At 39.4% G+C, this 16,560-nt stretch overlaps 1 long non-coding RNA gene across 1 annotated transcript in view; it reads left to right on the top strand.

Moving 5' to 3' along the window:
- LOC119475415 overlaps positions 1–16,560 on the top strand; it is a 307,840-nt gene that overhangs the window by 228,392 nt on the left and 62,888 nt on the right. The window lies entirely within an intron of this gene.

Here is a 16,560-nt window from a genome sequence, read left to right as displayed (position 1 = left end):
AAGTCACACAATGGTGAAATTTGTGCCTGATCAGAAGTGTCTTCTATTAGTTTTGGTTTTCCACCTCCGATGAAGAGCAGCACACAGCAGCTTCTCAAGCATAAGGGCCCTATTTTAACGATTATATGCTATTTTAGCATATAATTATTAAATAATGCTTATAATAAAGGAGTTTCGATCAATTTTGAGGTAAATATTGGGGTAATTTGGCAGTAATTCCAAAGAAATTTCAAATAGGTTACTTGCTAATTATTACCTTATTACCATGAAATTTGCGGACCTGTAAAATGAAGTGTTACTAAAATAAATATGAATGACATTTATAATGAAATGAAATTTCCATTGTGAAAGGCGAACTCAATGTAGAAATGTAAGGGCTGGCAGCAGCAGCAGCGCTGAAGCAGAATCGCGTCCGGCGAGGACGCCACACGCTTGATCACGCAGCAGTTCAGCGAGGCAGCCGCCACGCACTGCTCATGCGGGCTGTTTGTCCCCACCGTAAGGGCACTGACTCTGCAAAGCAGTCGCACCTCCAATACACTACCGACTCTATCAGAGAACATCGATCAAGACATGCGCTCCACGCTGTGTTCAATGGAATCTGTAAAGTATTTTTGGGAGTTTGACTTGAACTGGTCGCAGTACTAACCAAGTGTCCAACAGTAGCACCTGTAAAAACAGATGAAGAGACAGTCATGAAACAGAGTGCGGTTTTCTCGTCACACTTGCTGTAAATTACTCGCATTATTGTGCCGCTCTGGAAATTTCTAGCATGCTAATCTGTTGTGATGAATTGTAAGAACTTTTTTTCTATATTTTGGTATCTCGGGCTTACTAAGGTCATCCACAATGTTTTTACGCTACCAAGTGCAGGTTGAGTGTTTTCACGTAGGTTGGTGCAAAATCCATTTTTGGTGATTTAACATGTACATCGCCTTTGGGCTTGTGAATTTTTAAAAGGGTATTACAGTTTTTTTTTGTTGCCCTATCAGACCAGCGCCATACGCGGCTATCACGAATACAATCTGATTTGATACAGTGAAATATTGTTGCCCGTCAGCTTGTTGTCCCCTGGGCTTGAAGGGTCTTTTTACACGTGGTTTTAAAACATTGTATGGCTTTTAAATTCAAATAATGTTACAGAATGAGACACTTAATCATGACTTTAATCTGGTTCTTCTGATGAGACCATCCTGCAAGTTCTGTATATACTCTTCCTTGATTAAGAGCAAAAAAACGATGTATCTAATGATTTAAAATTGTTTTAATGGTATATTAGTCTTCTGATGTATTTTTATTGGACTTTTTTTTTTACATGTTGCACAGTCAGTTGATCAATTAAACACATTTCAGCTTTAAAGGTGCTTTCCCTGATATTTATTACATGTACTTGATTTTAATGCTGTGGTAATGGGATTGATGATTGAATTGGCTCATGTTGTGTACCAGCATTGTGTGTGTACAGTATGTGTGTGTGTGTGAGAGCATGAATGGCGCTGGGAGGTTGGATGTACCGATATTTCTGTACCAGATGAAGCATTATTGCAAGTTACTGTATTATTTCCTCGTTGTTGTTTGCCGCCTTTGTCTGTTTTAAAGGTAACTGGTTGTTTGTGTTTGAACATTTACATTTTTACTTAAGAAACTGTGCTTTTATTGGTGTTGATATTCTTTTGTTGTAGTAAATGATATTTGTTCCTTTTTGCTTTCTTTTTTTTGAGCATTACTATTTTACTGACATGCACTGTCACTGATGTCGTAACTGGGAATTTATCTTTTTGCACCAAGACCTTTTTGGTCGGTGCAAAATAAACATTACTTTTAAATAAATGCTTGTGTGTTTTGTCTTTGTGATCGGAGTGCTCATTCGACTGAGCAATGTCAGCACCAACTACACCGAGATCCATAAATACTGATGGTGACACTTTGAGTTATTGGTATCAAACACAATCAATTACACAGGAAGTTTGATAACCTTTCTATTTGACAGAAGCCATTTCAAAAATGTACCTACTTCATAACAAAGCAAGGGAACAGTGCTTTAATCAATGCCAAAACAACATGAATAGTTTTCAGTCAGCTTCTGAAGTTATGTTCTTATACTGCCAGGATGAGACGTTTTACCACAGAATAAGATCAGCTTGTGGAGCCATTTATAAACTCAAAATATATTATTTAAATGTACCTTAAATACCCTATTCAATCTCTTGATTTTAGCATCTGTTTACAAAAGAGAGCAACATTTTACCTCTCTCTAGTCTGGACAACTAGCACCATGCATACTGCACAAAAAGGACAGGAAATAATAGGGGTCAATAGTAATAATAATAGTGTAATTCTGAGCATCTGATCCTCAGCTGGATCGGCTCTTTCATCTGTAAACACTGCTGCTTTAAACAGAAAATAATGCATTATTATTTGACCGACCAAACCAAGCTTGTGGTTGCAAATGGAGGGACATTTACGGCCTGAAACGTAATACGAGAGTGTGCAAAACATTTCTCTGGAATTTAGAAATTCTTCCTTAATTTGTTTTTCAGGGCAGAATCAAGTTTCCCAGCATTCCAAAAAGGTACTTGGGTGATTCATATCCTTCAGACTGATTACTTGAGGACAGATAGTGCTGACATGCAGGGGTCTACTGTTGGGTTTATCAGGGGTGAATGTAACGAATTACATTTACTCTGGTTACTGTAACAAATTCATATTTTGTGTATTTTTTTTAAAAATTTTTTTTTAAATCGGTTGGCTAATTTTACTTTTACTTATGTTCTTGTAAATATCATAGGCTACTTAGCTGAATTTCACTTTGCATCCATTAGTGATGTAATGATGAAGCTTCTTGAAGCATTGAAGCTTTCCAGCAAATTGGTTTGCAAAAGGGTTAATTTCTCGAGACACCTGTTGGTCAAAGAGTGTAAAACAGGCAGATATATTACAGATGTTCTCAACCATGGGATCTGTGATATAGACTACTGTATTTTGCACCAATAAAGGCTTGGGAATAATGACTGTCAACAATGAAAAAAAAGAAATTCCATGTAGGCTAATCCATTTATATCAATATAGTATCCATTTTCTGGTAAGTAGCCTAGTTTATAATTGTATAACTGTATAATAAACTCTAATTGTCTGTGAGTTAGGCATCAAATGTGTGTAAATTAATATTTTGGCCAATAATTGTATCATAATAATGGAGGGCTAATATTAGTGTTGGCAGTGGTTTAACCTGGCAAAGTGAACGTGTTTGTGTAAAGAAAATGATGTAGAGGGAAGACTTTATTCGCATTAATTCAGGAGCAATATATATACAGTATATGCCATATATACAATATAATTTTTTTTACTACTATAATAATAATACAAACAGTACATTTTGCCAGTACAACAAAAAATCTGAGTCAATTCAGGAACAATATATTTTTTTCAATAAACTTTATTTTAAATTTGTAAACAATGCAAAGAACAATTCAGTCAACACATAGGTAAACAATATATATAAAGTAAATAAATGGATAAATAAAAACAAACAAACAAACATAAAAATAAAAGTAAACATAAAGTAACATAAAACACAAAACATGCCAGGGGTTAATATAAATAAATAAATAAATAAATTCACCGTTTTATTAGCCTTTTTGTTTTTTACAGAAGATATTGTCTTAATATATAGTTCCATTTCTTTCTTAAAAACATTAAAGTGAGGTTTAACTCTCACATATTTGCATTTATGAATGTAAAACTTGCCATAATTTTTTCAACTGTGTTTTTCATACAACTAAAGTCTGTATGAAAAAGTCCTGATAAACTGAGTGAGAAATGAACGGAAGAAAAATGTTAAACCAGCAGCTGCAGCAGAGAAGAAGCTGCAGGTGTGTGTGCGGTCGCAGGAGGGCTCCGGCTATAGACAGGTGACACTGTAGCCTACTGAAAACATACATGTCGTAGTAAAATGTTGCGTTCACTGGTCTAGTGTCTGGGGTTGTCAGGACAGAAAATGCACAGTAATGCAGTCACATTAAGGAGCACCTGAGTATGGTTGTGGTTAGAATTGTTGTACCTCGACACAGTTAAGAAAAGTTTACATCTACCTTAATTGACCGAGCCGAGAAGCAGGGGCGATTCCAGGATTTTAAATGAGGTGGCACATGGGGGGACCAAGTCAGAGGGGGCCCATGGGAAATTAGAAAATTCTTTCAGAAATAAATAGTGTTGAAAATTGGCTTATAAAACATAAGGTGTGATTTTCAGGCTCTTGTGCTGTGCCCATTATTGCAGCAGAGAACCACAACTCCCCAGTCCACATTTTTACAAATATCTAATTGAGTGTGTACATACCATGAACAGAGACGTGGTGGTGTTACTTTGCCGAAAAAGTCTCGAGTTGCGTCTCTCCTCCTGTTTGACGGTTGTGAAAAATGTGATACTGTGATTCCGCATCGCAAATCAAGCAGCTATTGACAGCGACCTGATCCAATGGAGTTGAGCATTGTCAAACAGACAGGCAGCGAATCAGGCAGCGGTTGACAGTGCTCTGATCCAACCCCTTTAGACACAAGCCTGCTGAGAACCTGAAGCAGACTGAGAAGGACTTCGGGGTGCACGAGACTCCCAGAATGCCGTTCAGAAAGGTGAGTACAACAACACACTCACTGATGAGAACGTCAACAACACTGCGTTGCCTACCATATGGTGTATAAAAACTGTACAGTCTCTCGTGTTTATCCCTTACACATTACATATGTTATGTCTATGTGTTGTCTGGTTTGATTATGTTTTACTCTACTGGTTCTATAAGAAGAATTTAATTTATGTTGCTTAATGACGCTTGTTGCACCCGCCGCGGTGTCTACTTGTCAATTATTATAGCTAACTTTTGTTATTGTTTTCTGGTTATTCCTAGTGAGGCTACATTGAGGAGGGCGATTGTATATTTATAATTTATAATCAGTTGTACACACAGGCTGGAAAGTGCCGTCAATGGAAAATAAATGTATTGTTGGTTTGGACATTAGGGCTCATATTGCTGGTGTTGTTCCACTACGCTGACATGTAATGCAATTTATTTCGTAGCCAAAGAAAATCATATATCATCATAACCTTAATTCCCTTTTTACTTGTATTTAAGTTTTCTTTACACAAGTACTTATACTTTCTTCAAACTAATAGTAGGCTACTTTTACTTGAGTACAATATTCTAGTACTCTTTCAACCTCTGGCATTTATTCCTTATTTATTTCTGTTCTTCAGATTGACCTTGATGTCCTTCTGCCTTGTAACTGTTTAAATCTACAAAACATTTGCAGTAACAGTTTGTTAGGGGGCAGGAACAGAGGAGTAAGCGGAGGGATTTCAACCTCTTTTAACACTGTGTAATAGTTTCTTTTCAAACATTCCCTCTATCCTGCTGATAGATGATCCTGCCATAAAGCACAGCTGTAACATTGAACTGCTTTGTACAGTTGTTTTTTCACTGTTCTTGCTATTCTATTTGTCTTTCTGAACAGCCACACATGCTGATGCTTATACAAAATGCACATGTGGCCTCACGACCCTTCAGCTCTATTTCTTAGTTTCTCTACTGCTTGCAGGGAGCCACACTATCCCCTTTGTGTGTAATGAGTTTACTGTACCATTAGGTGGCTGCTGCGTGCTGCCCTGTGTCCTTTCTGGCCTGTTTTATCTGTCCCTTCGTCTCATCCCGGGTCAGGTGTTCCTTTCTGTGAAAGATATGAATCAACACTCATAAGATACTTTTAAAATGCCTAATATTGGATCACTTGATTGACCTTTTACTCGTCTAACTAAATGATGTGATGCATGACGGTCAGAGGCGCTGGATTAGACAGGCTACATGCCCCCCATTAGACCACATGAATGTTGAAACATTGCTCAGCACAAGACAACAATTAACAGCACAGGACATGAGGAACAGGACAAAGGACAGGAAAGGACGCAATGGCCACCTAATGACACCAAGACTTCATTACACAGGACAAGACACTAAATTACACCTTCTCACTTAATTACACCCTTTCTCATGTACCACCAAGCCTGTGAAAGACATTGTAAAGGGTTTGTGGCCCTAAAGAGAAGCACTGATTGCTGATTTTTTGGCAGGTTTACTATGTTCAACATCATGCTAACATTTGCTAATCGGCACTAAACATGAAATACAGCTGAGGCTGGTGGAAATGTCATTGGTTTTGCTGGTGTTTGGTCATAAAGGTATATAATAGCAATAACGCGCAAATTCGTTTTATTGCCACTAATCTCTTTAACGTAATAAAGCAAATTTGTTTTAACGGCACTAATTTCTTTAACGCATCTTCTGGAGGTTGTTGTGGGCTCAGTTTTAAAGCTGAAAAACTGTCATGGCCATTTTCAAAGGGGTCCCTTGACCTCTGACCTCAAGATATGTGAATGAAAATGGGTTCTTTGGGTACCCACGAGTCTCCCCTTTACAGACATGCACACTTTATGATAATCACATGCAGTTTTGGGCAAGTCATAGTCAAGTCAGCACACTGACACACTGACAGCTGTTGTTGCCTGTTGGGCTTGAGTTTGCCATGTTATGATTTGAGCATATTTTTTATGCTAAATGCAGTACCTGTGAGGGTTTCTGGACAATATGTATACACACATTTGCATAAAGCAAGCATATTTGCCCACTCCCATGTTGATAAGAATATTAAATACTTGACAAATCTCCCTTTCAAGTTTATTTTGAACTGATTAAAAATGTGTGATTAATATGTGATTAATTATGGACAGTCATGCGATTAATTGCGATTAAATATGTTTTTATACATTTTTTTGATCCCCGAGGGGGTTATATTTGCACATTAAATATTACACACAAGGGTAGTTTTAGTTTGTTTTTGTGAGGGCCAGCTCTAATGTCTCAGAAGTAGCCTATGTAGCTATACATACAAAATACATGGTTGGAGAACTGTGTGGGAATGGCCACAATGTTAATCTACTTTAGTGAAGCAATTGCAGCATAGCACCATCTCCTGAAACGCCAAGTCCGTTGATGGAGTGGACGGAAATTCATGCTGTCTCCTTTTTTTGGCAATGATATACTATAGCTAAAAAACTTTAGTGAATTTACGTTGATTTTTATTTTATTTTTATTAGTTTTTTACCCAGGCAATATTCAGTTTAGTTTTATTTATTCTCAAGGAATATAGTTTTTATTTACTTTCAGTTTACTAACAATATTTTTCACTGCTTATTTTCATTTTATTTTCAGTTTTCGTTTACTCGAATAACCCTGCTGAGCACCATGAATATCTGTACCAGATGTCAAAGTAATCCACAGAATTGCTGTTGAGATAGTCTGAACCTAAGTGGTGGACCCACACACCGACATTGCCATGGAGCCACAGAAGGTGATATTATATCGGTGGTGATGATGCATGTGATAACACAAAGGCAAGGAGAAACCAATAAAACTGATTGGCATGCTTTGCAGCCCGCTCATTGATCGCTGGCAGCAGATTAATTCCCAGCCGAGCCTCTGGGCTAATCAAACTCTTCGCTTCACATATTCTACAGACTGCGCGCTGCAGCAAAGGCCGCTGTTATTGGCACCGCATCGCTTACAAGCAGCTGCATTTTCTGAAGGGCAAGACTTTTGTCTCTGCAGGAGGAAGCAAATGTTTACTCGTGAAGCTCACACTTTCGTGCACAACAAGAATGAAAGCCAACAACGTGTTGGGGGGGAAAACAGCTCTGTTGGCATGGTAAATTGAAACTATGTTTAGATTTTGTAGGGAATTAAATATTAATTAGAGGGCAGAATTAAAGTGTCATCTTAAGCTTATTAACAGTTCCGCAGACACCCATGAGAGTGCCATAAAAGCTGTTATTAGCTCTATCGTAACAATTTGCAGTGTACCAAAAAATAAAAGTCCTTCGAGATTCGATCCATTCACAGTCGTGGACAGCAATATTTTGTGTTACATTTCCTCGTAGTGTGAGACCTTGGACCTTTAATGAAGCAATGAAATGCAGTAAAAAAACAGGCCTGTACTGTATATGGGAGAATAGCCGCTCTTGTGCAGCTGTCCAGTGTAAGCTTTATGTTAAAAAACGTACACTAAGTGTCTTAACTGATGAGAGTGCTTAATGAAATATTTAACAGGCTATTAAAATATGTGATTTGTGATACTATGTACATGTCACAAAATGTTGCCCACGATGCTCTATTAGTTCACTGATAAGTTTCATGAACTCTGACGCTGTCCGTGGCCCTGAGCGCTGCACCATAAATTCCGCACCACCGGGGGTCAGTAGGGTGCTTGGCACGGGGCAGCGCCAGAGCCACAGTGAGCAATTGAGAAGCGATGGATAACATGAATATAATGTGTCATTGAGTCATTAATCAAATCAATCCCCGGGTGGATGATTTGCGCAGAATAAATGTAATATATTGAGCATGACAAAGACGGATCTGGATGGAACACTTGCTCAAAATCATCAATTACAGTCCGTAAGTCGACTTGGATGTGACCCAAGAACTGAGTGCACTTCTTTCAGTCGGCTGGCGTACCCAAACAAAAGGGGGGAAACGTTTGTCAGTCACACCAGGAACTCACTTATTGATGAGTTTTCAGAGCAGATCACACATAAAGATGTGGTTTTAGATTCTTCTGTTAAACAGTTCAGTAGTCACAATGTGTTTGAGTTGTGTACGAGCTCCATGGGGAAGAAAGGGGACACTATATTGACTTGTGCCATATGATGGAAACTGTACAGTACTACTATACTGAAGAAAGGAATAGATTACAATAAAGGTTGATGTGACAAGTAAATTGACAAGTAAATTTAAAGGGGTACTCCGCCGATTTTACATATGAAGGTCAGTTTACTCATCACTGGGAGTACAACTCAGCCTGTTAAATGTCTTCTGTGACTTTTGAGGAACTTTCTAAAGCCTCAAGAAAATAACCCAGATGATGTCATAGTGATGTCATCAGGGTTATCTTGAGTTGGGCTTGATACATCAAAAACTTGACAGAAAACCTGCAGTGAGTTTGAAATTAGCAGGGAACATCTAATGAAAGATACTATTGAGGTGAGGGAGCCAAATATAATTGACTTGTTGAATCACATGTTTTCTGATCTAGGACTGGGTTGTCTTATTTCACAGTTAGTGGCTTGGTAGACACTCCAGATACCCAAATGTATGTGCAAAAGCACTGAAAAAGTTTTTCATGATACGTCCCCTTTAAACCTTTTCCAGCTTGTTGTTGCTTTAGCAGGAGAAATTAATGCCTGCATAAGAAGGAACACTAAACGTGTCACGATACAGCCATTGTTTAAAAAATGACTGTTGATCTCCAAAAATGTCAGGAACTTTGTTTTGAACTGGATGACCATGCATTTTTAGTTTGAGTTTATGTCATTGCGTTGAAAAGGTTTCATTAACCCAGGGGTCACAGAATTTTCACAGCTTACAGTGTCTTTTAATTGAAGTTAGAAATTAAAAACAAGCTGTAAAGAGGTTTTCACCTGGCAGTGACAGTTTGTAAATTAACAGCGATATGTAAATTAACACTTTTCAGCTAATAAGTGAATCATCTTCCTCTCTGTATTGTGGTGTTAGCTAGGGCTGTGTGTTGGCAAGAATCTGGCGATACGATACGTATCATGATACAGGGGTAACAATTCAATAATTGCGATATATTGCAACAATGTAAGCAAGGTGATGCAGTATGCAAAAATATTCAAATACACCATATAAGAATAGGTGAAAATAACACTTTTATGCTGCATGCAAACTGATGGTTTTTGCCCCAAACTGCATGTGATTATCATAAAGTGGGCATGTCTGTAAAGGGGAGACTCGTGGGTACCCATAGATCCCATTTTCATTCACATATATTGAGGTCAGAGGTCAAGGGTTCCCTTTAAAAATGGCCATGTCAGTTTTCCCTCGCCAAAATTTAACCTGTTTTCTGAGCGTTATTTAGCCTCCTTCGCGACTTGCAAGTATGACATGGTTTGTACCGATGGATTCCTTAGGTTTTCAGTATCTTCACTCTTAAAACTAAGCCTGCTACAACCTCCAAAATACAGAATAGCGGCAGAGTCCGCCGGTAGGCCGTTGGATTTTTTAAGAGGTTAATTAAAAATCAATACAGCGTTTTGGAGAATCAATACAGTATCACAAAACATAATATCGCAATACTCGTGTGTATTTTCTTACACCCCTAGTGTTGGCATGCTTTATGAAATCGCTCCACGAGTTGCAGAGTGCATCTCTGGCCGACAACCTTGTGTTGGAGGACAAGTAAGACTGGTTCTTTTTTGTCGTTGTGCGCCTACTTCCTCTCTCTTAACCATGCCCTCCTCTGACTCAGTGGCATTTACACAAGCAACTTTAATTTTGCAGTAGCTAACATCTGTGAATAGATGTCAGAAAACTGACTCACGTCCGTGCGCACAGAGCCGCTTTCACTTAATCATGCAGGTCGACCCCAGAGACACTAAGAGGATAAAGACGTATATACTTCTCCGGTAGCATATTTCTTTGCTATATTGACTGAGAGGATAGCAACGGAGCCAAGAAAATAATAAAATAAAGATAGTGAACCGGAGACGCCTTATGAATATGTCGACACAATGGGATTTCTGTTATGAGGGTAGAAGAGGCACGCAGTAGATAGAAAGGTCTTTACTTAGAGTTTCTCTTCACCCCTTCACTAGCTGACAGGTTCTCAGAGCACAGAAACCGCGTATTGATTCAGCAGCTAAACAGGCATTTTCAATTCACATACCATTTAAACAGCCTTCCCTTCGCTTTTTACTCCACCAGTTCCATTAACCTCACCCTACCCTCTGGCACTCACCATCACCCCTCTCACTGTCTGTTAACCCTGTCCGCTTTATTCTTATCCCATCATTTCTGGTTCAGCTGAGATATGATCATTACCTTTCTGCACACGTCCCTCTTTAGGCATGATTGTGCAGTGATACAAACACCAGTGTGTTATAAAAATGTAAAATCACCGGTGAGTAATATCCACAGGACAGTATAACATCCCCTTTAACAAGCCTGTTCAGACTGTTATAGATGCAGTTGGCAGCGGTGACGCCGCGTACAAACAAATAACCCAAGTCTGTAAAAAAGAAAAAGAAAGGTAAACACTATTGCAGCATATAAAAAATCACCCCGGCTTCAGCAGGGCGAACCTGAAAAGATGACGAGGCAGCTTTTACACATGTTGAATAATGTCAAACTAAGAGCGAGTGGCGTGAAAAGAGCTTTCACAAAGAGGAGGAAGGAGCAGAACAAAATGAAAAGGGGGGGGGGGAAATCATGGAGGGCGCGCTGGTATGATTCCCTAAGCTTTTGTGTAATATAAATTATGAGGCATATCTATCTCTCCGGCATTGTTAAGTGCACCTCCTCGGTATCTGATCTGCGGGGCTGTGAGCAGTTTATTAAAAATGGAAGTCATTCTAAATGAGCCCGTAATGCTCAACCCTTTCAGGAAATCTTAATGGATCCCAGCCTATCTCTGACAAGGTTAAACGCTTCAGGAGACAGCGAGAAACGGTAACAGACTAGATTATGGGGAGAGATGAATACTAACCAGCACATAAATTAAGCGGGAATATTAGTCACCGTCATTTAGTGAGTATGTTTACATGCGGCAAGTATCCCAGATATGCACAGCTAAAGAATATGTTGACTGCATACTGTATAGCCTTCATGCTATTGATTCTTCATAATGTGTTATTGCACCAAATTATCAGACCCAAACCATCTTTGAAACTTCTCCTACAGCCCTGAAAGCTGAACACACTGCAACTGTTTGGGTTTTCTTACATCGCAGCGTGTTTTTCTAAATGCTGCTGTCAAATTGGTGAAGACGTTTTCTCCATTTGCATGTGTTTTTCTTAAAAGGGAACACCACCTAAATTTAGAATTCCAATATGTTATTTCCATGGCCTAGGAACGTTTTTGTAAATATGAGCTACTCTCTTTCAAAGCCAGAAACCAGAGAAGTAAGTCTCAAACTTGTGATGTCATAGGGTATAAAGTCTGGAGCTGCTCCGTAGACAATGAATGGGAGACCCACAGAATGTTTATTTTTTTTTTATTCCAAAATGAGCGTTATACTATTGTAGTGTTGTCAGCTGTGAAACAGAAAATGTTCCCATATACTTAGAACGTTCCCCTGGATGCTCTCAGTGTCTTCTCTCCCTATTCATTGTCTATGGAGCGGTTCCACACTTTATACCCTATGACATCACACATTTGAGGTTTAACACTAGTTTTGGATTTAGGGGAGAGTTGTTCATGTTTACTAATATATTTTGGGCTTTCTTAGACCATAGGAACAACATGTATGAATTTTGAAAATGGGCGTAGTTCCCCTTTAAGTTGCAGCACTGGTCAGCAGGCAAGCATTTCACAGAGCTGCATTTTGAATGATTTCACTTTAGCAGAACACTTTCCTCTGTACCTCCAGAGAAGTTGAGGAGCAGTCCAGCCTCCAGTATCAGCCGTCCTGCAGGCCTGCTGTCGCTGCTTGTGTTTCATCTCTACTAACCGTCAGCATTAAAGGCACAATTAGTACGACTTTCCTAAAAAACTAAGTATGGACACAAACAAAAGTAATCCTTCTCAATCATCAGGTAAGACCCACTAGAAGTGTGTGGCTGTGTCTTAGACCCTGCCCTCTGCCTGCATTTTCTCAGTTTGCTGTGTTCGGGACGTTTCTGGGCGTCAACCTCTATAAAAACGTAGCAACCAGGTGCCAGCACGCATCCAAGAGGAAAGCTACGAAAATGGCAGACACAGTGCCAAAAAATGCAAATGTAGTGAGGCAAAACGTCAAGTGAACAAAGCTTTTTCCAAATCGATAGTGAATTTGGGGTCGGTTTTCCCCCGTTGGTGAGCACCCTAACCCTTGTTGAGCTGGGAAGGAGGGGCCAACAATGTTGTGTTTACAAACCGCAACCGACAAATCCTACTCATTGTGCCTTTAAAGGTGCTAAATTGGATATTCAGAGCATTAATATAGCAGCAAACAACTATTTGCTGAATGAATAATGAAGTCACTTTCCTTCTGTGTGTGTTGTAAGCCGAGCTTCTCCGTGCTTTGTTTCCAAAGCCGGTCTCATGTGCGTTTTAGTGCATGTTAGTGTGCTAGCTCATGGCCTCCGGTTCCCCCTCAGGTTAACACTGTTAGCTCTGTCAGCATTGTTGCCTTCGTTTGTACAGTTAGCGCTGTTAGCACCATTAGCTGCGTCGCCAGGTTGAGAGCCGTATGGAGGCAATAGGTATGCTCTAAATTCCGTATAGAGAACCTTTAATAATTGTATGAAATCCTGTTGACTAAATATCATCAGATTAGCCAGATTGTTGTATTACTATTCACGAGGTAGAGTTAGTTACGTGAACTATAAAATGTAAATGTTCTACCAATTCCCCTCCTACATGTCCTTCAGATGACACCACTCAGCAGATAAATTCAGCCTCATTAACTGTGAATCACTCAACGCAGAGGAATGTGTGGTACAGTTCCACGACATGAGATTGTTTGAATAATACAGTGTGTGTGTTTGTTTGGTGAGGAGCACCTTTAAAGTCTTCGGGATAAGCTGTTCGTATGCATCTTTAATGTCCTGCTCACACGTCCCCATGTATAATGGATAAATATAGTGTGGATGTGCTCACAGATGCCATGGAAACTGTGCTTAAATTGACATTGTGATATGTGAGCACATCGTCGGAGTAACTTTAGAGCGTCTTGCAACTGGATCTTTGTGTGAGTCAAAGTTAAAGCTGCAAGTCTCAGTTATTAATGTGTGTGCTCCACCTAGGGCCATTTTCATATATGATCTCTTATATGTAAGTTTACTTTAAATGACAGTCGGGAAGTTTCCAACGATATCAAATATATTCTGATTTGGAGCACAATAAGCATCATATAGCTGTAAAGAAATGTTGGGACAAGCAGTTACTGAATATATATATGTGATAATCTTTTACAGTGTGGACGTGTTTTATAGATTTAGATAAGCATACGGTGACATTTAAAGGGAAACTCAGACGTTTGTGGCAGACAAGTTCCTTTACTCACGAGGGTATATCAGACATGGAGGCAATGAATGGCCAGTCCGCCTTTTAGGACTCAGGGCTTTCAAAAGGACAACCTGTCATGCGTTATTACGTCTATCTGTGATCTGGGTCAAGCCCTTGTAATGCATGAGTGCATTTACAGGCACGCACTGGGCCGACATGCAGCACACAGGACCGCCGTTTCAGAGGAAATACAATCAACTCTATTGTGGACTCTTGCGCCCCTCTTATTAACAGTCACTAAATTGCTCTGAGCTGATGTGTGTGTGTGTGTGTGCAGTGGACACTGGAGCGCCTGCAGCTATCACTCGCCGCAACGACGCATGCATGGGGGCAACGTTTGTGCTGAAACTGGCACAAGTTGCTGAAGGACACATGAAATGCATTCCTGCCCTTGTGCACAAACAGCAAAGCGTAGTAACTACCAATGAGAGGTTGAATACGCTGGATGCAGGAGGAGTTGTTGTGGCAGTGTGTATGTGTGTGTGTGTGTGTGGGGGGGGGGAGCGAGGAGGAGGCTGGAAGGGGAGTCGGGGGGGATGATAATGCACGATGAAGGAAGAAATCTGTGTTGTGGTATCTTCATTATTAATTTAGTTTCTGCTCATGCGATGCCTCACAGTTATTTTCACGTATTGTATTCCTTCCTTGCATAGATAGTACAACGCTGCTCATGTGTGGCGAACTTTCCCAACTTGAGGATGAATATATATGTTTAGTATTCAGTGTGTTCAGTAGCCTCTTTGCTTGACAAACTTGGCAAAGAACAATCCACCTGCACACTCTAGCACTTTTATACGAGGACCAAAGTGGTGTGTGCATAATTGAAAAACAATTTTTTTAGAAATGCAGTTTATTCATTAGGAGACCCAGGGGTAGACCCAGAACATGCTGGAGTGATTATATATCTTACCTGGCTTGGGAACGCCTCAGGATATCCCAGGAGGAGCTGGAAAGTGTTGCCGGGGAGAGGGACATCTGGATGGGATGTATTTATTACAACTTTGTTTGATTTACCCAAAATAAACTATACAGTGCACATGCACTGTAGTTTATTTTGAGTAAATCCCCCATTCATGGTCCTGCTGCTGGAAATACTAAAATACTTTAAGAGAACCAAATGTGTATTTTATATATATATAAATATAAATATCTAAATGTATATATATATTATATATGTATATGATATTATACATATATATATATATATATATATATTATTATATTATATTATATATTTATTAGGGCTGTCAACAATGTTTTTACACCACTAATTTCTTTAACGCATTAACGCAACTTGCGATTTTTAGGTTGTAGTGTTAGCCATGTTATGATTTGAGCATATTTTTTATGCTAAATGCAGGACCTGTGAAGGATTCTGGACAATATTTGTCATTGTTTTGTGTTGTTAATTGATTTCCAATAATAAATATATACATTTATTTGCACAAAGCAATCATTGCATATCAAAATTCACATTCAAAAATGTGCGATTAATCACGATTAAATATTGTAATCGATCGACAGCCCATATATATACAGTATATATATATATATTTGAGACAATGGCAGCCATATCTTTGAACACTGTGGGGTCAATGGCCAACGTCTCTGACTTAAATTACTGTAAGTCATGCTTAATTTAATTTGAAAACTGCGGTTAGCAAAGCCAACATTGAGCTCAATTTCAGCAAAAGGTCATTTACTGTAAACATTCAGGTATAAAAAGGGGAACATCTGTCCCTCGTGACCTTTTTGATCCTGTTGTGGTTGTGGCAGATGTTGCCCTGGGTGGGACAGATGAGAGAGGTGTGACAGAAAATCATCGACAGCAACATCCAGAGCTGTGTCTCACAGCTTGGCATGAAGCCATTTACTGCACCAGGGAGCTGGACGCAGCTCTCCTTCTGCCGTTAAACCATTCCGCGTATAGGTTAGTGGGAAATAAAGGACCGTATTCCACTTATGACTCACTGCCCACATGCAGAGCGGATCACTGGGTCGATAGCTGCCCTCACTTTCTCTCCCCAGTGGCACCCGCTGGGAGAGCGAGGGCTGTCACCGACTCTGGAAATATTCCTTCAAATAACACAGTTTGAAAGGTACCTAGCATTTCTATCTCTGACAACCCAAGAGCCACTTTAACTGTTAAATTACAGATAAGAATCTTGCTATGCATGTTCCCCCTCATTTCTGTCGGGTTAACTTCTTTAGATAAGCATATATTATCTGCTGTTCCGTTTGCCAACCACTTCACTGAAGGCTGGGGCTATTTCATAATTTCTCAGCCCAAACATCACTTGTTAATTCATATACAAACACCCTGGATAGCACTCTGCTTCTTCTTATTCAAGTCTAAAGGCCAAAGAGTGGGTGTAAAGCACTGGAGTTAAAGAACAGGCCAACAGGAAATAGAAAATACAACAGAGCCACATGAAGATTTAGAAATACTG

Source organism: Sebastes umbrosus, chromosome 17 (genome assembly GCF_015220745.1).
Source record: "Sebastes umbrosus isolate fSebUmb1 chromosome 17, fSebUmb1.pri, whole genome shotgun sequence".
Classification (NCBI taxonomy): domain Eukaryota; kingdom Metazoa; phylum Chordata; class Actinopteri; order Perciformes; family Sebastidae; genus Sebastes; species Sebastes umbrosus.
This window is presented reverse-complemented; position numbering and strand designations above follow the sequence as displayed.